General features: G+C 41.5%; 3 protein-coding genes across 5 annotated transcripts in view; 1 reads left to right on the top strand and 2 right to left on the bottom strand.

Annotated features, from left to right (window-relative positions):
* Window positions 1-15,044, bottom strand: part of LOC127531861 (NACHT, LRR and PYD domains-containing protein 3-like) — a 38,008-nt gene extending 22,964 nt beyond the window's left edge. Inside the window, exon 1 of one of the 2 annotated variants that reach the window (XM_051942095.1) lies at window positions 14,646-15,044. The gene's annotated coding sequence lies outside the window, so the exon portion shown is untranslated. The remainder of the gene's footprint in view (window positions 1-14,645) is intronic. The other variant, XM_051942093.1, reaches the window with a different exon arrangement.
* Window positions 1-21,720, bottom strand: part of LOC127531863 (zinc finger protein 665-like) — a 149,680-nt gene that overhangs the window by 64,344 nt on the left and 63,616 nt on the right. The gene's annotated exons all lie outside the window — the stretch shown is intronic.
* LOC127531862 (NACHT, LRR and PYD domains-containing protein 3-like) overlaps window positions 1-21,720 on the top strand; it is a 116,636-nt gene that overhangs the window by 81,768 nt on the left and 13,148 nt on the right. The window lies entirely within an intron of this gene.

Genomic DNA, 21,720 nt, shown 5'->3' with positions numbered 1-21,720 from the left:
CACTAAGTCTCTTCAGACATTGGAAAAATGCGTTACGCCCCCTCAAGGCTGCCGAGGAGGGGCTATGCCCTCTCAAGGCCACCGAGGAGGAGCCACGTCTCTTCTGGATGCGGGGGGAGGTGCTGCGCTTCCTCAAGGCTGCCGAGAAGGAGCTATGCCCCCTGAAGGCTGCCGAGGAGGTGCTACGCCTCTTCAAGGGTTTAGGGGAGAAGTTATGTCTCTCCAGGGTTCGGGGGGAGGCGCTACGCCTCCTCAAGGTTGCGGGGGAGGCGGGACGCCTCGACAAGGACTCGGGGGAGGCGGGACGCCTCCTTAAGGCTGCAGAGAAGGCGGGACACCTCCTTAAGTAGGACTTGGAGGAGGCATTATGCCTCATCAAGGACTCGGGGGAGGCGGAGCGCCTCATCAAGGCTGCAAGAGAGGCGGAGCGCCTCATTAAAGATGTAGTAGAGGCGGAGCGCCTCTTTAAAGATGCAGGAGAAATATGCCTCCGTAAAGCAGGGGAGGCATTTCGCCAAACTAAGGCTGTGGAGGAGGCGTTTCGCCTTACCAAGGACACGGAGGAGGCGGAATGCCTCAACAAGGACACGGAGGAGGCGAGAAACCTCTTTAAGACTGCAGAGGAGGTGGAACACCTCCTTAAGGCTGCAGATGGAGCTTTTAGCTCTTTGAAGACTACAGGGGGAGCCTGTTGCTCCTTAGACGCTGCAGGGGGAGCCTGTTGCTCCTTCAGAGCTGCAGCGGGACCCTTTAGCTCCTTCAGAGCTGCAGCGGGAGCCTTTAGCTCCACTAAGGCCGCGGGGGGAGCGTTGAGCTCCTCTAAGGTCGCGGGGGGAGCGTTGAGCTCCTCTAAGGCCGCGGGGGGAGCGTTGAGCTCGTCTAAGGCTGCGGGGTCCGTAAAGACTGGAGACGGGGCGATGGCCCCCACAGGAACCGAAGACGGGGCAATGGGCCCCACAGGAACTGAAGACGGGGGTGAGGCGGCTCGGGGCCTCTCGTCAACTGGAGGGAGTGAGGCGGCACGGGGCCTCTCCTCAGCCGGAGGGAGTGAGGCGGCACGGGGCCTCTCCTCAGCCGGAGGGAGTGAGGCGGCACGGAGCCTCTCCTCAGCCGGAGGGAGTGAGGCGGCACGGAGCCTCTCCTCAGCCGGAGGGAATGAGGTGGCGTCGAGCCCCTCCAGGACAGCAGCGGAATTGTTAAGAGCCTCCAGAAATGAAGCAACCACCCTGGGATCTACACTGGTGGCTAAAGACTCCCCATGGATCTCATAAGCAGCCTTGAGTCTCTCCACTCCTGCGATGGCGATAAGGCGATAAGCGCCTCATGGGAGGGGGAGACGGCCTCGGACCCCCTAAGCTGGGGTAGAGCGGCCGCCAGCCTTTCCGTGACTGTGGAGGCCGCTCTCAGTGCGTCAGGGAGTGAGGGGACGACACTAGGTCCTCCTAACGCATGGGTGGCAGAGATGTCACCCTGCTCAGGAACCGAGGAGGCGCAGGACCCCTTTAGAGCTGAAACCGGAGCCCCACGGCACCTCCTGGCATTTCGCCTATGGCAACCTGGCTCCTCTGCAGGTGGTGTGGTGGCTAGCGGGGAAACCAGATCTGGTTGGCTGCTAGGTGGTATGCTCGCGCCCAAAGGGTCGACTAGGCCAGAGGCAGACAAACTGGTGGGTACGGAACAGGGATGGTGCAAAATATGACTAGGGACGGTCAGGTATGGTAGGGGAGTCTCTAAAAACTCCTTAATTTCAGCCAGCAGGTGGCCCATCAACCAGGGTCGCTGGGCTGCTACTCTGCGACCCAAGGTGACCGTAATGTTCTTTGGGTCCTCCCTCCATTTCCACCATAAATCGCAAATGGTTTTAAAATAAATTTTGCTCTCCACGCTGGAGGAAAAAATCTCTAGGGGAGAGTTCAGGGTGCTGGGCGGGGCGCCTGCTGGGTTCAGAGGTGGCTGCATCATTCTGTCATGAGCGGGGTGGTGTGAACCCATGAAGCAGGCGACAGACAGGCAGGATGAATTAATAAGAGTTTATTAAACAGAAAAATATTAAACAAGAAATCACTCCATAAGGGAGGCACAGAGAAATTAACTGAAAAGGGTTAAAACGAAACTAATTAAACTGAGGGCGATGGTGCAGGACCGTGGTGGAGGGTTAACTGAACAAAACGAAATTAAAAGCGACGGCTTATGGCCGCGATGAAAGTCAAGCAAAACTAACTGGGAACAGGGAAACTAACAAGGTGTCCAGGAGGGGAATCGGAAAACCAGGTGGAGAGCAGAGCTGAGGGAGGTGGCGGCAGAGATGGGGTGAGGACCGAGTAGTAGACGGACTGGGAACAGATGGAAGAGGGAGGGAGAGTGGCGAGGGATTCTGGGGTGAAGCGGGAGGACAGGTCCGGCAAGGTAACTCACTGAGAGCAGAGTTCAGACGACGGAGTGCGGGTGACAGGATGCAGCATGTAGTGGGGGTGGCAGACAAGGTGATCCAGTAATCCAAAGCATTGTGCTCGCGGCAGAGTGTAGTGTGGCTCAGACAGGAACATGGTGCTGCAGGCATTTGACAGGTATGTGGCAATGACGCAGTGCTGGAGCTGAGGAGCGAGCCAGGCTTTGTACTGCACTGATTGTCTATTGCACTCAGCTGTGCTTCGCCCCAGCTGCTCCTAATCAGCTGAGTCAGCGCACTGGCACAGGAGAGGGTGTGACAAAAAACAGTTTAAAGTGTCTTTTACTCACATTCAGACGGAGAAAAGAAGCTGCGACACAAAGACGGTAAAAGACGGTAAAAGCAGAATTCATGATGTCCATGATGTCACTGTTGTCAGGGCAACCAGCAGGAAACCTGTGTTTTATAGATGCTGGAACAACAACAGCACAATAGAATAACTTTATTAATCCCTGAAGGGAAATTCAACACATGTTCTCATATTTTTTAACTTTTAGGTCTGAAATCTAAACAAAATGTGTAATATATTTATTTTACCGAACAATAAAACTATGAAACTTTAAACTTCATACATTTGAACATGATCTTGTATTGAAGAGCATTTAGGTCTGACACCATCCCATAATGCAGGAAATCTCTTTAATTTGTGTCCAAATGAAATGAATGTAACTAATTGAATATTGTGTGTGATAAATACCAATAAATAATCAATGTTCCAATCTGTGTTCTATCAGCTGCAGTACCAGCAGAGGAAACAGACCAGACATTAAAACACATTTATGATTTTCTGATCATCACCCACCACATACATGTAGGTTCCCATGGCAACGCCACGCATACTGTGTGTGATCCTGGAACTACACGACTTCATCCAGTGGTTTTAGTCACATAAAGCTCAGCATGTTTACAGAAACAACTTTTTCCTCAGAAATACTGGCTAGGAAAGGATTTGGTTAAAGGGAGATGCTTCTTCCAGCCCATTTTCATCTAAACTCTGAACACAACCTGGACCAGGTTAGCTCCACGGCTACCATGGAGATCTGGTCAGGTACAAAAAGACACACCTTCAGGATCCTGAAAACTCTGAGTTTGGACTCAACATACCTGCTGAGCCACTAATCTGGCTTCGTAGTGCAGAACTCTGGGCTGATTGTGAACAGGAGACCCACCCCTACACCTATGCTAACTCCAGCTAAAGCTAACTAGCTGTTGCTGTTTCACCCCAGGGCTTCATGCAGTTAGTGGGGGCTACATATGCACTCAGAACCAGAGAGAACTAGCTGCTAAGCTAACAGGAGACAGGTACTGGGGTTGCCACCTGTCCCTTAAAATACGGAATGGTCCTTTATTTGACAATTAATTGTAGCATCCCATATTGATTCAATACGGGACGCTAATTGTTCCGTATTTTCATAAATGTCCCATACACGTCTGTCATACACGCATCAAAAATGCACAATAAACAAAATAAAACACAGGAAATATTAAGGGCAGCCAGTTTCATCTTCCCTAGACCTATGTAGCGAGGACCAGCAGGTCTGTTTGCCGGTCCTGTCACGGGTTTCCTGGTTACAAACGCTACTGCTCCCGCGTGTTTAAAAATGTCTACACCCGAAACTCCACCACATCCAAAGAAGCAAAAACGTTTTCAAAAGCACAGACTGGACGACTGGAACCCCTGGCAATAGGTACAGGGCAAACTGTGTTTTCTGTTGCTCATAGACGAGCTGTAAGGCAGCATCAGGAGACCAACATGTAAGAAACATGAGAACAGAGAGAACCCAAGCAGCAGGTCACAGTTTATCATCATCTAATCTTCTCCTGAAGTCCCTTTTGGTAAGAGACATCAGTACATGGTTGTGAATTTACCAGAGGATGATTATAGTCAGACTAATGTGGCCGTACACTCTACAGTATTTTAGTGACTCAGTAAATGCATAAGTTGTTTAATAGTATTTTAAATGCTTTTTATTTTTTTAAATAGTATTTCTTTAATAGCCTATATGTGATCAATAAATGGCCTTTGTCTATCTAAAGAAAAACTCACTCAGAACTCTGACATGTTAACGGTACTAAATAAATAAGTCAGTAAATACATGCATACACACATAAATAAGTTAATACATTCATTGTGTTAAGAAAAGATTTAGATGGGAAAATATCTGTAGAGAATTTCTTTGTCCAGTATTCTGCATTCAGTTTTTGCAGAATCCAGTATTGCACAGTGGTTGGCCATTACATTTTATTAGTATGGTTTCACTGTTTAAAATGATGCTACATCTTTTTAGACAGAACCTGTGATCATAAAACAATACAAGACTCTTAGTTTTGTGTTAATAAAGCACTTAAAGCTTTAAGTATGACTAAATGCTTTTTTCAAAATTAAATAAACCACTCCTTGGGTGGTTGTGGCCCCGTGTTTGGTAAAGTTGGAAAGATATTCACAGATTCAGACTTCCAGCATCAATAGCACATTAGATGCAGGTTGTCAAAACATAAACGATGCCTCTTTTCCATCGTTGTAAGGCAGATGATGTGCTACAAGCCCAGTTTGATCTAAAGTAGCTGTCTTTCAAGCTGCAGAAATAATGTTGGTGTTTATGGAGGGAACAGGTACGGTCTGCAAATTGCAAAACTGCTGCAACAGCGAAGAGAGACACAAATATTCAGTAACCTCACTCTGATACACTGTACTGTCACGAGAATCACTGCAGCCTTCAACTGGCTCCAGTTGACATCAATGTTATTCCTGCAACTTGAAAGACAGCTACTTTTAATAAAACTGGGCTTGTAGCACATTGTCTGCCTTACAACGATGGGAAAGAGGCATTGTTTATGTTTTAACAATGTATATCTAATGAGTTATTGATGCAGGAAGTCTGAATCTGTGAATGTCTGTTCAGTTTTACTGAACTGTGGCCCTGAGGAGCCGTGGTGGGCGTCCTTTATTTTCGTTTCTGAAAGGTGGCAACGCTAACAGCTACTCCAATCCAAAGACACGTAACCAAACCCCAGACAACGGCCACAACAACAAGACAAACACCTGAACTACTGAAAACACAAACCAGGACTAAACACACACAGAGAGAGCTCATGTGGACATGCTTCTATCGTCCTCTTCAGTTTAATTCATGTCCTAGCTAGAATTAATTCCCACCAACACAGAGCTGTCTGTGGCTTCCTGACAGAGATGAGCTAACAAGCTAACAGTTGGTTTAGCAGCAGCCTCTGTTAGCTAAATGTGTCAGTTTGAGGTCTTTAATGACGACTTAAAACAACTTTTTAGTCCCATGAAGGAGCGAACATGGAGCTGTGGAGTCACATTTCTGCTGCTGGAACTAAACTAATGTAGCCCAGTGAAAAATATCTCTATACTTGTTCATGTAAAACAGGCAGATCATGAACAACATGGCGGCGGTGTGGTGAGACCGGTGGTGCACTCTCCCAGACAAAAGCCTATTTTTTTGGAATGTGTAGCCTGATTATCATGTAACAAGGATCATTATTTGCTGGTAAAGTTGCCTTTTGTCAATGTGCGAAACTAGGCAGTCAAGTGCAGCCAAACGTCAAATAATGACTGAATTTCACAAACACCTCAGCAACCCCGACGCAAGTTTGATGAACGCCATGGAAGAGCTGATGGCAAAATATTTTCAAGAGGCTGATACAAAAGCTGAAGCGCGTATGGGCCGTTTGGAAAAGCGGATCGACTCTTTACACAACACCTTAAGTAAGCATACAGAAGAAATAAAGGTGATACGCGCTGAAACTGCAAACGTAAAGGAGTGCTTGACGTTTGCAGAAAAGTCAGTGGCAGAGTGTTTGGAAACAATGCGTAAACAACTGGAACAACTCACCGGAATGGAAGATCAGGCGCGTAGAGACAATTTTCTCATATTAAATTTAAAGGAGGGAGTCGAAGGAACCAATGCACTGAGTTTTCTGACTGAAAATATTCCCAAACTTTGCTGACGCTTGCCCGGAGCTGATGAGATGTCACCGGCTGGGAAGATTTGCTGAGCCCCATACCGAGGACGGCAAGCCTCGCCGCCCACGCCCGCTGATCGTCAAGTGTCTTCGGCACACTGACCGAAATAAAATCCTCCAGGAGGCCAGGAAGACTCTGCCTGAGGTATCCAAAATCCAACTCAAGTTAGCTGCAGATTACTCTGAGGCTACAACAAAACGTCGCAAATCATGCTACAAAGTGATGCATGAAGCCCGTGTAAAAGGTTTCCAAGCCTTTCTTCTGTACCCGGCCACGATCAAGCTTACTAAAGGAAATAAGAACTATTTATTTGTGGAGCCAAGTCAAGCGGAGAACTTCCTCTTGAGTCTGAGCAACTAAGCAAGGTAAAACATCACCGGTAAGACTCTAGATGACTGCATGCCTGCTTGTAAACATGAGAAATGACTGATTACAGTTGACGTTATTACAGAACACAGCTAAAATGTATTATAAAAATGGGAGGGTGACAACAGTTTCGTTAGTCCACCCATCTCATGCAAAGTCTCAGTTGCATCTGAAAAAAGCTAGGTATAATGCCTCCTCCAAGTCCTACTTAAGGACTTGGGGGGAGGTGGGGTGTGGGGAAACGGGGGAAACCGAGAACGGTGGGAGGGCATGGAAGAGGGGTTTACGGTCACCAAGGGTTTGACTACTTGTCTTACAATTGGGAGTATCTTTATTTTGTTGTTAATGGCTGAACACACTGTTGTGAACAAATTCTGAATTATTCTGAAATATTTAATATAGGAAGGGACTTAGGAGAACATAGAATGCATGACTTTGACATGGATCTGGATCCTGAGAGCCACCTGTTGAGCAATATCAATAATAATTGTAAATATTATACTACAGATGAATTTAACTCTGATAGGTATTCAGGAGATGGTGTGTCCTTAATTCATTTTAATGTCAGAAGCCAATATGCAAATTTCAATAAAATTAAAGATTGTTTAAACTCACTTAATTATCGATTTGAAGTGGTAGCTGTCTCTGAAACTTGGCTTAGTGAGGACCGAGGAGTAGATTTTGTACTTGAAGGATATGATTTGTACTACACAAATCGACCTGGAAATGGTGCTGGGGGTGGAGTCATGCTGTTTGTTGATAGCAATATGAACTGTAGAATTATTGAATCAATGTCTGCAGCCATAGATGGAATCATGGAGAGTGTTGCAGTTGAAACTGAAATGCAGAAGAGCAGAAATGTGATCTATGCATGCATTTACAGAGCACATGACTCAAAAGTGCAGGATTTTCAGGAGTATTTTGAAAAGCTATTAGATAGCCAAAAAAACAACAGAACTCTCTTAATTGGTGGGGATTTTAATATAAATTTTTGCAACCCATTTAATAGCAGCGCTACATCTGATTTCTTAGACTCACTATCTATGCGATCCCTTCACTCATTAATTGTACATCCGAGTAGATTTTCGGGAGCATCTGCTACTTTAATTGATAATATTATTACTAATGAGACAGAGAATATAGTCCAAAGCGGTCTGATAGCAAATGACCTCAGCGATCACCTTCCTGTATTCACCATCTGTAATTTGCAGCCTATAAAATATGCAAGAATTAATCAGGCCACATACTTCAGAGTCAGATCAGAGAAATCTATCAATAAATTCAGAAGTGAACTTCTGAAGCAAGACTGGGCTGAAGTATATGTTTCTGATGTTAATCAAGCTTATGAGTCATTTTTAAATACCTATTTATCATTATGTAATAAATTTTGTCCATTAACACTTCTTAAAAACAGAAAATACAAAAGCAAAAAGCCTTTGGTTTACAACAGGAATCATAAGAGCATGTCAAAAGAAAAATAGATTGTATAAAAATTATATTAAAAAACGGACACTTGATAGTGAGAAAGAATACAAAATATATAAAAACAAATTAACAACTATTGAGAAAGATTATCACAACAGAAAACAGAGAAAATCATGGGAACATGAGGGCTACATGGAATTTATTGAATAAAGTAATAAGGCCAAATTCAAAGCAAAATCAGCTGCCAGACTATTTCATTGAGAAGGATGTTTTGCTGAATAACAGCAAATCTATTGCAAATGAATTCAATTTATTTTTTACTAACATTGGAGCTACTATTGCAAACTCAATGACTTCAACCAATAATAACATATTTGAAATGGGAAGCAGAATAATGCAATCAATTTTTCTTGGTGATATAAATGAATACAAAATTTTAGCTATTGTAATGAAAAGCAAGAATAAAACCTCCACAGACAGCAATGATCTTGATATGAAAATTATCAGAAGAACCATTGATTGCATTCTGAAACCATTTACTTTCATTTGCAACTTGTCTATAAAAACCGGTATTTTTCCACAGCAAATGAAAGTTGCGAAAGTAATTCCCATTTTTAAAAGTGGGGATAAACATAAATTAAACAATTACAGACCAGTGTCACTGCTTTCTCAGTTTTCAAAAATCCTTGAGAAATGGTTCACTCAAAAACTAACATTATTTTTTAGAGAAACATAAACTAATTAGTGAAAATCAATATGGCTTTAGAGCACAAAGATCCACAAGTTTAGCTCTCATTGAACTAATTGAAAATATTACGGCTGCAACTGACAGATATGAGTATACAATAGGAGTGTTTATAGACTTACGCAAAGCATTTGATACAATAAATCATAAATTACTTTAAACCAAACTATTCAACTACGGCATTAGAGGCATCGCATATCATTGGCTTGAGAGTTACATCACAAATCGTCAACAGTATGTACATTTTAAAGGAGAAAATTCAGTTCATAGGAAGGTATTATATGGAGTTCCACAAGGGTCGGTTCTTGGGCCTTTGCTTTTTATTTTGTATGTCAATGATATTTGTGAGACCTCCAAAATGTTACATTTTCTGTTATTTGCAGATGATACTAGTTTGTTTTGCACAGGAAATGATTTGCAGGAGTTAATAGGAAGAATAGAAAAAGAAATGTCAACAGTAAGCAAATGGCTTTATGAAAATAAGCTAGCGTTAAACTGGGACAAAACAAATTATATGATTTTTGGAAATTTATGTAAAAATGACTCTGGAAAAATTATTATTGATGATGCTGTTGTAAAAAGAGTTAATGAAATAAAATTCTTAGGTGTTATTTTAGATGAAAAACTCAATTGGAAAGCTCACGTAGACTACATAAAAAAGAAAATTAGCCAGAGTATCGGTATTTTAAACAAAGTCAAAGACATTTTTGATTGTAACTCTCTGCAAATGTTGTACTGCTCAATGATTCTTCCATACTTCAGTTATTGTGCTGAGGTTTTTGGAAATACATGCAATGTTACTACTGAGCCTTTGGTTCATCTGCAAAAAAGAGCAATTCGGATAATTAATAAAAAGAGCTACAGAGAGCACACTAACAGTTTGTTCATTGCCTCGAGACAACTTAAATTTAAAGATTTAGTTGACTTAAAAATTTTACTTGTGATGTGGAAAGCAAAACAAAAAATGTTGCCTGCTTCCATCCAAAATTTATTTAATTTTGTTTCTCAGGATGGATATCACAGAAGAAAATACAATTTTCGGACTGCGTCTTGGAAGACAGGACAGAAATGAATGTGTGTGTCCATTTATGGAGTTAAAGTTTGGAACTCGTTGAGAAATGAACTTAAAAGCTATGCAAGTGTCTACAAATTCAAAAAAATGTTTAAAGATAAAATAATGTCGGAATATAGAGAAAATGATAATTTTGGAATGTGAAATTCCCAATAAGTAAGACACATAAATATATATATGTGATTATGTTTGCCTAACTTGTGTTGACCTGGTGAGGAGTGGGGTTCGAAAAGTTGCTTATTGTTATTTGTTTTTTTTTTGTTTGTTGTTTTTTTTTTATGAAACACAGGGGACAGCGTTTACAAGATTTATCTTCCTGCTGTTCCTTGTGTCATTTGTATGTGTATTTTAAATAGTTAATATTTCAATAAAGATAGATCAATAAAGAGAGATCAGAAATAAATAAATAAATAAATAGGGTTAAAAAGTGTATTAAAAAGTGGTTAAATACATGTTTTTGGTTTGTTAAAATTGTGTTTGTAAAAGTTCACAAGAATGTTTAAAATGGTTAAATATATTTTATTTCATTTATTTTAGAAAAGGAAGTGCTAAATCGTTCTTGAGAAATGTATGTGATCACGAATTGTCAATATTCCTGGTCATGGATATGGGATCCCTAGTCAGCCATAAGGATGGAATTATGAAGGAGTGGCGGCAGAATGAGAGAGCGCGGTATGATATTATAACCTGTGATTTAAAATGCAGTACGCTATAACCAAATGAATGTGTGTGAATTAATCAAATGCTTACATTTTTATATTTTTATATTTTTAATGTTGAAACAGTGTAGAAATCAAAAGTGCCTTATTCAGAAGAATGATGGTTTAATTATATTGGAAGGATGTCTTTTTATTTTTTCTTTAATTTTGAAACAGTGTAAAAATCAGAAGCGTGTCTCACTATAAGAAGTGATGGTTTGATCATTTTTGAGAAATGTCTTTTTATCTTCTTTTATTTTTTGAATATATACATATATCATTGTTTTTATGTTGTTTGATGTTGAGTAATGAATACTGGTCTGATAAGGGTTCAGCAAGAGAGGAGTAACTGTGTTCTAGGAAGTAACCACTTGAGGGCAGCACCTCACGGGGAGCTGTGAGGGCCTTGGTTATAGGACAGGTCAAGAGTTGAACAGGGTTTTGCTGCTATTAAATGAATGAGAATGCTTTCAAGGTGTGGATCACTGTGGAATAAGAATGTTTGCAGAAGAGTTTGATCACCCTGGGTAGTAGTGTTAAATAATGCCCTTAGAGGGTCATGGGGTCATTCACTCTGTAAATAGGATAGGGGAGTGTTGTAAGTCTGTGTGCACCGTGCTGAAATGTGTGGTGCATATGTCAGCAGCTTAGAAGTTGCTGACATTCACTTTTCTCAGTTCCTGAAACCAGAAGACCGGGGTGAAGAAAGGGACAAAAACATGTCTGGGGCAAGTAAAGGCCACTGGGTCAGTAATGAGGAAGTGCACATGTGCGGAGGGGGGAGGACGTGGCTGTAATTTGTTTGCGTGGGTTGAGGTATGTTGTCAACACGTATGCAAAATTAAGAGAGCTGTGATGTATAAATTGTACCTATTGGAAGAATTCAGGGGAGACTGTTGCGGGTATCTGCCTGGGTGCAATCCAGACATCAGTCTGAGCACAGGGGATGATTACCACGTAACTTTGGATGAGTGGAATAACTTGGTCTGCAGAAGGAAGGACTGTTCTGATGGAATAACGGACTAAAGGAACTGCATCTTTTTCATTGTTAAGGATTACAGGACTGTGATCTGGATTTGACAAATGACTGATGGAGTGTCACTGGATTCTATTATTTCCAGAGGAATAACACCTGAATGGATTAACAAAGTTTTTTCCTGGCCCAAAACCACAAAATTGGATTACAGGCAGACCTGAAATTTGGACTAACGCTTCCCCCTGGATTCCTTGGCGGGCTCAGGTGAGCAACCGGGTGTGGCCACACCGGCTGTTCTACTCCCTCCAAATTACAGGTTACATTAGGTAACTCACACTCCCCTGTTAAGAAAGCATAAGACCAGTCAGGGGTTAGGCTGAGGGTGTTGAATATTATCTAATGTTTGATTATTTGTCTGATGATTTATTGGCTATGCTTTTGCCCTGCTAAATATATTTTAATAAAGCATTATTCTGCAATTAAAGACAATAAATTGCAAGTGCTATTTTTTATTTTAATTTCTATTTCTATTCTATATTATCCCTGAATAAATACTTATACATCTAACTCTGGATGTAGAAAGTCAGATTACAGCGTGCATGATAATAGTAAGGTTCTAAAAGGTTACCTAATTATAGGGGCCAGACTGGCCCGGTATAAAACATATCCTAGAGGTTGTCTACATGTCCATAACCTCTGAATAAACCTAGCAATTTACCAAGTGCCAGATCTATGAGAGGAAAAGCTGCCGTTAACGGGCGTTTCTGGTGATTAATTTAACTATACTGAAGTGGCTACTCGGTTAAATTAATTATCAGAGGAAGCAGGGATAGGCGTCTGGATGGAGGCAGTGAGAGGCTAGGCGAATTTTCCTCGTATTACCAGCTTAACAGTTCTGCAGCATCCCTCTGAGTAAGATCTCAGGGGGCAGTAGAACCGGAACCCGAAGGATGGAGAGCTGGTCCAGTGATTCCCTGACAGCTGAATAAGTTAATTAGGGGGTTACTGGCCCTGAGGATCAATAGAATGCACTTTACTTTGGGTTAATTGGTTCACGTGAGGAGCATGCAGTGAGGGCATGTGCATGTGTGAGAGGTGGGTGTGCACATGTGGAAGAGAGAGAGGAGAGACGAGCTGTGTCGAGAGGAGTGGATCATTGTCGCGGAATCTTTAAGGAAGTTTTGCACCGGAGTGTGGTAACAGTTTATTGAAAAGTAATCTGTAAAAACCGGAACTTTAGTACAGAGTTCCGAGTAGAGAACTGTATCGGCGGCTCTTGTACAATTGAGTTAGCCTAGCCGTGCTAGACAACCCACGGTAACGAATTTAATTCTCTGCCAGGGTGGGTTTAGTTACCCTCCATAAGGCTCGAGGTTGGATTCTCCTAAAACTGGCCGGACCAATCACCATGAAGTGTAGAGTCAGAAGGCGGGCGTAACGAAGTGACAACAGAGGCGCGACGATTCTGACAGAAACAACCGGTGCACAATAAACTGTTATCTTTCGACTCAGCTTTGGCCACAGCCCTTAAAGATTTGAAGCTAAAATTCAACTTGAAAGATAAACAAAGGACGGCACTGAAGTGTTTCATTGAGAAGAAAGACGTATTTGGACTTATGCCGACGGGATATGGCAAATCCTTAATATACCAGTTAGCTCCGCTGGTTGGGAAGCTAATGGGACTTAGCCACAATCTGGCGCTCTAGGAACTACGTCAGCCTATTCGTTGCACTGATTGGTTGTATACCTACCCAATTGCTGCAGAGTGATTTGAATGACAACCTTTTAGCCCGCCTCCCTCCCTGTCGAGCGTGCCTAGACTCTTGTGTCTTAAGAGCTGTGTCTAGCGCGGCTAGGCTACATTTGAGTCGCAGTGAACGGACACAGACACTGCGCTGCTGCTCGCTAACCCAGCTGGTTCACGTGGCTTCGTTTGGGCTGTTTTCGGCTGGGAAGCCGGATAGAACTCTGAGCACCCTGGACACTCAGAGTTATTCTGGTGACGCTGGAGATCTGCTGGACGATACGCCATCTTCATCCTGTTCCTTGGCTCTCCTTTGGATATTTGTGGACCACCCGCTCACAGATGTTTGGACAGGTACCACCTGGATTACCATAGTTTGCGCTCGCTGGAGGAGGGGTGAGTGCTAATCCCAACGGACTTCAGTGAATCAGGCCTGCAACGTTTATTTTAGTTTATTTTGCCAGCTTAGCATTGTGTTTCTGTGTGATGTGATCTGCATACAATTGAAAGGACATTTTTTTGGGGTTATTATTTTCGTATTAAAATAAGGCATTTTTGTGTAATTTAATATGGTTCATGGATGTTACTGTTATCAAGGAAGACATGTTTAAAGGTTCTTAGAATAATAAACCCTACAAATTTAAATGCATTTCTAATTTGTACTGTTACTTTGACGACCCAGAACTATTATTACATTGAGTAATATATATATACATACACACTCTAGTTTAAGAACTCAGGGCCCCTTTCTGTGCATTTAGCTGGTAGACAGGCTACACTAACAGCAGCTGGAAACGGGCGGATCGACTTCTTGAGATTTTTCAGGTGAATTTCTAGTCATTTTATTCACCACTTTATCTATTTTTGGATTAATTTTAAGTCAATTTGAACTGCTTGAGTCATTTTTACTCGAGTTTTAAGTATTTTAGGACAAACATTAAAAATTGTTTGACATACTTTAATTGAGCTATTTTAAACAAATTTTGTATAATTTTGAGAAATTTTAGACGAATTTCAAATCACATTCAGACAATTCAAAGTATTTTTTGGCAAATATCCACAACCATGGACAAATTTAAGTCATTTTGGACAAATTTTGTGTCACGGTTTTGGATTGGACCCAAGCAGAGGAGACACTCTACCGAGGCAGAGATGAAGGTAATATGAAGGTTTATTGCTCACAGATGATAGTGGAGGATGGGGAGGACCAGGATGGGTTCAGCTAGAGCTGGGGTGTGGTTCGGTTCTGGAGACAAGAGTGCCGGGGATCGGCGGCCGCTGTCAGTCCCATGGGGGGAGCAGAGTGTGGCAGCAGGTGGTAACAGGATCTCTGGCGGCGGCAGCGCTGGGGTCTCGGGAAGATGGTCCGGGAAGGATGATGAGAGAACCGGCCGGGCCGGAGGCAGGTGTATCTGGGGAGGAAGCGCCAGGAGGAAGGGAGCCAAGAAGGGGTTCGGGGGGCGTTCGAAACATCTAGAGGTTCCACGAAGAGGAATACAGCCGGAGTACGACAGCCGGGTTTCAGGGCTTGACCAAGGCGGAGTAGGCGGAACGCAGCAGACTGGAGTCTGGACAGCCGGTTCTGGGAGAAAGGCAGGAGAAGGTACATTAGATTTGTTTTCGAAAAAGCAGCGAGAATCTAAGTGGCTAGACAGCGACTGACATGTATGTCAAGTGCAACAATCTGGCGATGAATGAGAGAGTAAACCAGTCTTTTGTAACGGCAGTGGGTGATTAGTGGAACTCTATTCAGCTGTCGTGACTCCAACGAGGCGGCTGATTGTCAGATTAGAAGCAGCCTTGTCTGCTTTCTCCTCAAGCACTGCTGGGGAGAGATAGAGAGGGAGAGGGGGGAAAGGAGAGAAGGAGAGGAAGAGGGAAAAGGTAGAAGGAAGATGGGAAAAGGTATTTGGGATGCCAGATGGGAAGAGGGAGAGAAGAGGGCTCTGACATTTTGAGATATTTTAGATGAATTTCTCATCATTTTATTCAGATTTGTAGTCATTTTTTGACCAATTCAACGCTTTTTGGATAGATTTTAAGTCCACTTGAACAGTTTGAGTCATTTTTACAAAACTTTTAAGTACTTTTGGACAAATTTTAAGAACTGTTTGACATATTTTAACTAGTTTCAACTCATTTTGAGCTATTTTAAAAAAAAATCTTGAATACTTTTGAGTAATTTTAGGCAATATCTGACTCATTCCAGATCACATTCAGAAAATCCAAACTATTTTTGACAAATTTCCAAAAACATGAACAAATTTAATTGAATTTGAACAAATTTAATTCATTTTGGACAAATTCTTAGAAATTTTATATGAATTTCGAGTCATTTTTGACCATTTTAAATCGTTTTGGATGAATTTGAAGTAAATTTTAACAATTTGCGGCATTTTTACACAAGTTGTAAGTCTTTTGAAAAATTTTAAGAATTGTTTGACATATTTTATTTAATTTTAACTAATTTTGAGTTATTTTAAACAAATCTTGAATAATTTTAAGTCATTTTGGAGAAATTTCAAACTCATTCCAGATCAAATTCAGTTTAAAGTCATTTTGGACAAATTTTGAGTCATTCTGGAAATTTTTATCTCACTTTGAAGTAGTTTTGAGTTATTTTGGACCAACTCTGGACTTATCTGACCACAGAATCTTCTTCCACTTCCTGTCTGTCCAGTTCTTGGGGCTAACCTCTGTCTCTCATTGGTCAGGTTCTTCTTGAAGCCTTGGAGAACGTTCTTGGTTTGTCTTCCAGCTCACTCTAAAAAGTAATTCTGTGGACCTTTTGTCATAACTTAAATAAATATATTGTTGTGACATAAAAAATCAAGTTCTGTAATCCAGTCAGACTTTTTACTTGTAAATGTTATTTTTTTGAGCTTGGATGACATAGGAATAATGCCTTTTGATTCAATACACTACCATCACCTTGTCAGAGCTTAAAAATTTCAGTTCATCATGAAACAATTGGATTTTAAGTTCTGCTAATGTAAAAAATTATTTGATGACGTGTAAACGGCCCATAGTCTCTCTTTCCCGCATGTGCGAGCGGCCATGTTTAAGGCCAGAGTGAGCACATGGTGAGCAGCCGAAGCACAGCCGAAGCTCATTGAAGCATTTTGGTGAACGGTAAGTAATTTTATGCTTATTTGCATTCGCTCAGGATTCTGTTGATGATAGCCTACTGTAACTGAATAACGAAATCTGGAAGTCCTTACTTTTAAATGCGTGCAGTGTTGGTAGGGCAGTCTGTATGCTGAGGTAAAGTTAGCTAGGTGATGCCTGTACTGGCTTCAATGCGGGAGGAATGGGTTAATTCCGGCATGTGACTAATAAACCGGCGCACAAATAGGTTGTGTGTTGGCGAGTTGTATTTATTATTTCGTCTTATCTGAATCACAGTCTAATTCTGGGTTACCAGCCGTCCCTTAAAATACCGAATTGTCCCGCATTTGAAACTAAAATACGCGGTCGGTATTGAATCCTAAGGAGGTGACAGCCTGTGAGAAGCTCACCTACTTGGGATTCAGTGGTAATATGTTTTTTCCTGTGGATTAAATTAAATGTATCAGTGGATAATATCGATACAATTTTATGAAATGGACAGCTACACTTATATTTACATATTGATAACACGATGTAACCGCTCATCAGGCTGTCGTCTGACCAGGACGACAGGCACACATATTAGGCGCCTACGGAGAAAGAGCACATTATGACGGCCCTCTGGGCTCCCAAAATATGAGAAAAGTTAAACAGGGCTATGATAAAACCTACAGAGAGGGACGGGGGAGCTAAAGGAGTTCATTATGATTCATAAACGAACCAGCAGACACCGCGGTGCGCTCCGTAACGGCACAGTCGTGCGTCCTAACGCACACACACCTTCAGGTCTGTGGACAGGTCTGACTGTCCATGACTACACAGATAAGTGTTTCCCTTAAGTTTTATGGAAGAAAAGAATCAAACACTAGTCATTTAAATTGCTATAAGCCCACTACTGCTTTGTTTATATTGATTTAGGGGAGACCGGGGATGGTTGTAACACTTGATGAGTTCTAACACCACAGTTTTCTCCTGTCAGTATAAAATGGGAGACACGATTTCATTTATTCCTCCATGATCACACACAGGGGCTGGCAAGACTGTAAACAGTTGTATGTAAAACCCTGATCCTAACACCTTTTAATTTCTTCTTCAAGGATGTGGAGGAGCGCGATGCAGACCCTGCGATGCAAGTGATGAAGATTGCCATCATCGGTGATGGGTGTGTAACCATCATTGTAGAGGGAAACAAGATCCTGCAGAGGATTGATGTTGCCAGATCCTGTGCCTTGCTGATGGGAGTAATCTTTGTCAGGAGAACGCAGCCTACAACTTCTGCTGTTTGCACTTTAAATGATTTAGTGCTGCTGTTAAGGATTTAGTGTTATTCATAATTTTAATAAATGGTTCTTATTAATTCGAATATTTCTGTCTGAATTTTTGTTCATTTTGAACACCAGGAGAGAGTTTCTTAGCTGCTGAACATAACCTTAATATAGGACAGGACTTAACTTCACTCTTGCAGAGATCAGCTAATTAAGTTCTTGTTACTAAGAAATTTGTTTAATTGTGGCCAGAAAGCTTCTTCACCTTACTTAAAAATTATGTTGGATCAACTTAAAACGCGGCATTCATGTTGACCATTATGAAGTTCTTGTTACTCAGAAATGCGTTTTTGTTCGGACTAAAAGGGAATTCAACATATTCAAAACATTGCTTTGACTTAATGTAATTCTGCCAGCTATTGGCTCAACTTAAAAATTCGAGTGGAAACGGTTAACATAAGTTTTTATGTTGACCCAGTGTTTTATTTATTAGAGTGCTGTTGGTTGGTCTGTATTTCTGCAGAGTGAATCCAACTGCTGAAGGACTGCATCTGGACTTCCTGTTCATGTGGTTACAGCTGCAGCCTTCCTGTCTGAGTTTCCTGTGTTCGGTTCTTTGTTTTAGTCGTTTTTATCTCTGAAGAACTTTCTAATGTGCTGCTTTATAAAGACAGGAAGCACGGAAACTAAAACTGTGTCTTTAAATAAAAAGCAGGACCTTCATTAGTGAATCACTGGAACCAAAATGAGCCAAAACTCAACATTTCTTCTGTATTTTTATGGAACCAATCAGTTTTCAGGTTTTAATGTCTGTTTTAGGATGTGTTTAGTTTTCTGGCTGTGACTGAACTAAAAGAAATTACACTTGAAGACCTCAGAGGGATTCTTAATGCAGGATTCCATAAATGCATGGGGAGTCCCAAAACTCTGTTCCACCTCTGTTTGGTCCACACAATGTTCTAGTTCTATGTGTGTTGATGAAAAATCAAACATTCAAATCATTTCCATCCTACAACTGTTGAACTGAAGTTCTGCTGATAAGAACAACTCATGTTTAGAACTGCCTGACAAACACAACTGATATTTACTGATAAAACATTGATTTCAGCATCAGTTTGAGAACTCCTGCTGGTTGGAAACACCCCAACATGTCTGAAGATTTGGTTTTAGGGAAAAGATTTATTTAATGTTTTAATTGTGTCACAACAACGTTGTTTTTGAGTTAAAATACGATGAAGTTTTATGTTCTATAGATATATAAAAGATAAAAACCAGTTTAAAGTGTCTTTTACTCACATTCAGACGGAGAAAAGGAGCTGCAACACGAAGACGATAAAAGCAGAACTAATTTGAGGAACAGGAAGTGGAGGTGGATCAGCTGATGCTGCTTTGTTGGCTTTAGATTCAGATCCAGGATCAGGTGAGCTCAATCAGTCCATGAAGCAACTGGCAGATAGTCTGAAAGCATCAAATGTGAGCAGAATCCCAGAAGAGCTGAGTCATTTGTGGTGCTTTAGAAGAGAAATCCAAAGTGATGCAGGTTTGTTCTGTGTGGTCTCTGCACTCCTTCATGTTGGAGCTGAGATCAAATCAGAAGGAAAAAGCTCAAAGTTTTCATGTGAGGCTGAAACAGACACTGCTGATGCTGCTTTTAAAGTGAGCTTGGCTCCATGAACCAGTTGAAGATTCTCTCTGAGGGACTTTTAGTTGAGATGTTTGCTGCTGATGATGATCCATGTAGAGCACATCTTTAGTCCCAGCATCATGAGGAGCATTAAAGAAGGAAACATGGATTCATGTGGAACATTTACAACAAGCACACCAACACTGTCAAACATTTGAGGGAGAAAAGAAGCCAATGAGTCTTTCTGCACTCAACTTTATCTGACAAGAAAACAAGCAGAAAAGATGGAAGCAGAAACGGCAGAGGAAATCTCTGAGAGAGATTTGTGTAAAAGGCTGTAAAAAGCAGCTTTGGATCCTAAAGAATCCTCAGATCGGCTCATTTCCAGTCTGATGAGGTCAACACTCAGACTGTGGAGCTTTAATTTGAAGGAACTGAACAGGAAACAGTGAGACTTTTGACTTCTTTCAAAGCTGTTCACTGGAATCATGTTTTAATACGAGTCATTTTAAATACAGACACGTGAAATGAAAGAAAACACTCATTAAATCAATACTGAGCGTGTAAAGTTGAATGAACTGATCCATCATCTGGTGTTTGATCTCATTTAAAATTCACAATAATATAAAATGCAGCTGTAGTCATTAAATCCACACATTTAAAATGGAAATAAATGCGGGGATATCTGTATTATTCCAAAGTGAACCAGAAGCAGTAATTTAGCTTTTCTTCTGCGATTAGCATGTCTTTAGCACAACGGAAGGTTGGGCTGGCAGGAGTCTGAAGGCTGGATGAGATGGAGTCACTGGAGCCCTGTGGAGCTTTAAGAAGAGACAGGATTGATCAAAACATTTCCACCAATTCATCACAGTCAGGTGTGCAGCGATGTTCTGGAATGAGTGTCAGGAGATTTTGTGCACATCACAACATTTCCAGGAGGGGACATGTATCCGACACACAGTTAGAAGTTGCTATCAGCAGGGCAATAAATCAGGGAGGTTCTTTTGGTTTTCTTTTATTTACAGAGGTGGTAGAACCAGTTACATTTACTTGATGAAGGTTTTGGATAAATTGTGCTTCTCAGATAGTTTCCATCATCTCCATCCTTTTTACTTTGACTTGAGTAGATCTGTGAAGAAGAATGTCCTCTTAATACCCTCCATGAGGCTACACTGAGCTGCTTCCTTTTCTTTACCCATTCATCATTCTACACATTATTATCCCCCGATGCATCAACCAGTTTAAGGTTTGATTTTGTCACACAGAGAGGCTCTACCACCTCAGTGTGTTTCACCACTCATATTTGGAATTGTCTGTTTCTTGTGCTGTAATTTGTTATTTTATTTATTCTAATATTTGATTGATTGGAAGTCCTCAAATTTACCTGAAGATTCTTATTTTGTATTTTGTCTAATTAAATGCATGTCTTCACAAATGAATCAGATGTTCCTCAACAGCTGCTCACTACCTGAACAGTCCTTTTTTACTCTCACTCAGGTATTTTTAGACGACGACTTTTTACTTCTACTTGAGTCGTATTATTCTGAAGTAACAATGCTCTTACTTGAGGACAGTTTTTGGCTTCTCTACCCACCTCTGCTGATTTCTTTCTAGACTACATATCCTTTATAAAATCTAAATCCATGAAGATACAGCTTACTTCTGCTGATTCATCAGACAGTGTCAACATCTGGTCCAAAGATGATGACCGGGTTCCTGTCTGCAATGGGAGTGGTTGCTGGTGAACGGGAGGGAGGGAGGATTTAGAGAACAATGCATCGTCCTCATCACCAAATGCACAAACGTGTATCTTTAGCAAGCCTTTAATGTTGTGGTATATGGTATCATGTATTTTACTGGCTAACTTTTCCTTACTTTCCCCCAAAGGGTGCAGTAACCTTAACCCCGCCCCCTACAGTGCTGCATACATGGGACACAAAATCCACATGGACCAGAATGAAAAACTGCTCATGTTCGGAGTGATGCACGTTTTGGCAGTAGATGGTCCAGCAGTGAGGTTGTTGGCCATGCAGCCATGCCTGTCAGGACTAACCTCCTGATATATGAAGAAGTTTACAAGTTAAAGTGAGAATAATAAACAACTCCAAATGTCCAAATACACATTTCTGATCGTAAAAAATATAAATCTGTGACCTTCTTTGCAATAAGTCACAGAAACGGTGCACTAGTACAGATCAATGTCGCTGCTCTATCGTACTTTGCAGACTCAACATTTGATGAGTCATGTTTCACTGTTTTA

This window comes from Acanthochromis polyacanthus, chromosome 22 (genome assembly GCF_021347895.1).
Source record: "Acanthochromis polyacanthus isolate Apoly-LR-REF ecotype Palm Island chromosome 22, KAUST_Apoly_ChrSc, whole genome shotgun sequence".
Lineage (NCBI taxonomy): Eukaryota > Metazoa > Chordata > Actinopteri > Pomacentridae > Acanthochromis > Acanthochromis polyacanthus.
This window is presented reverse-complemented; position numbering and strand designations above follow the sequence as displayed.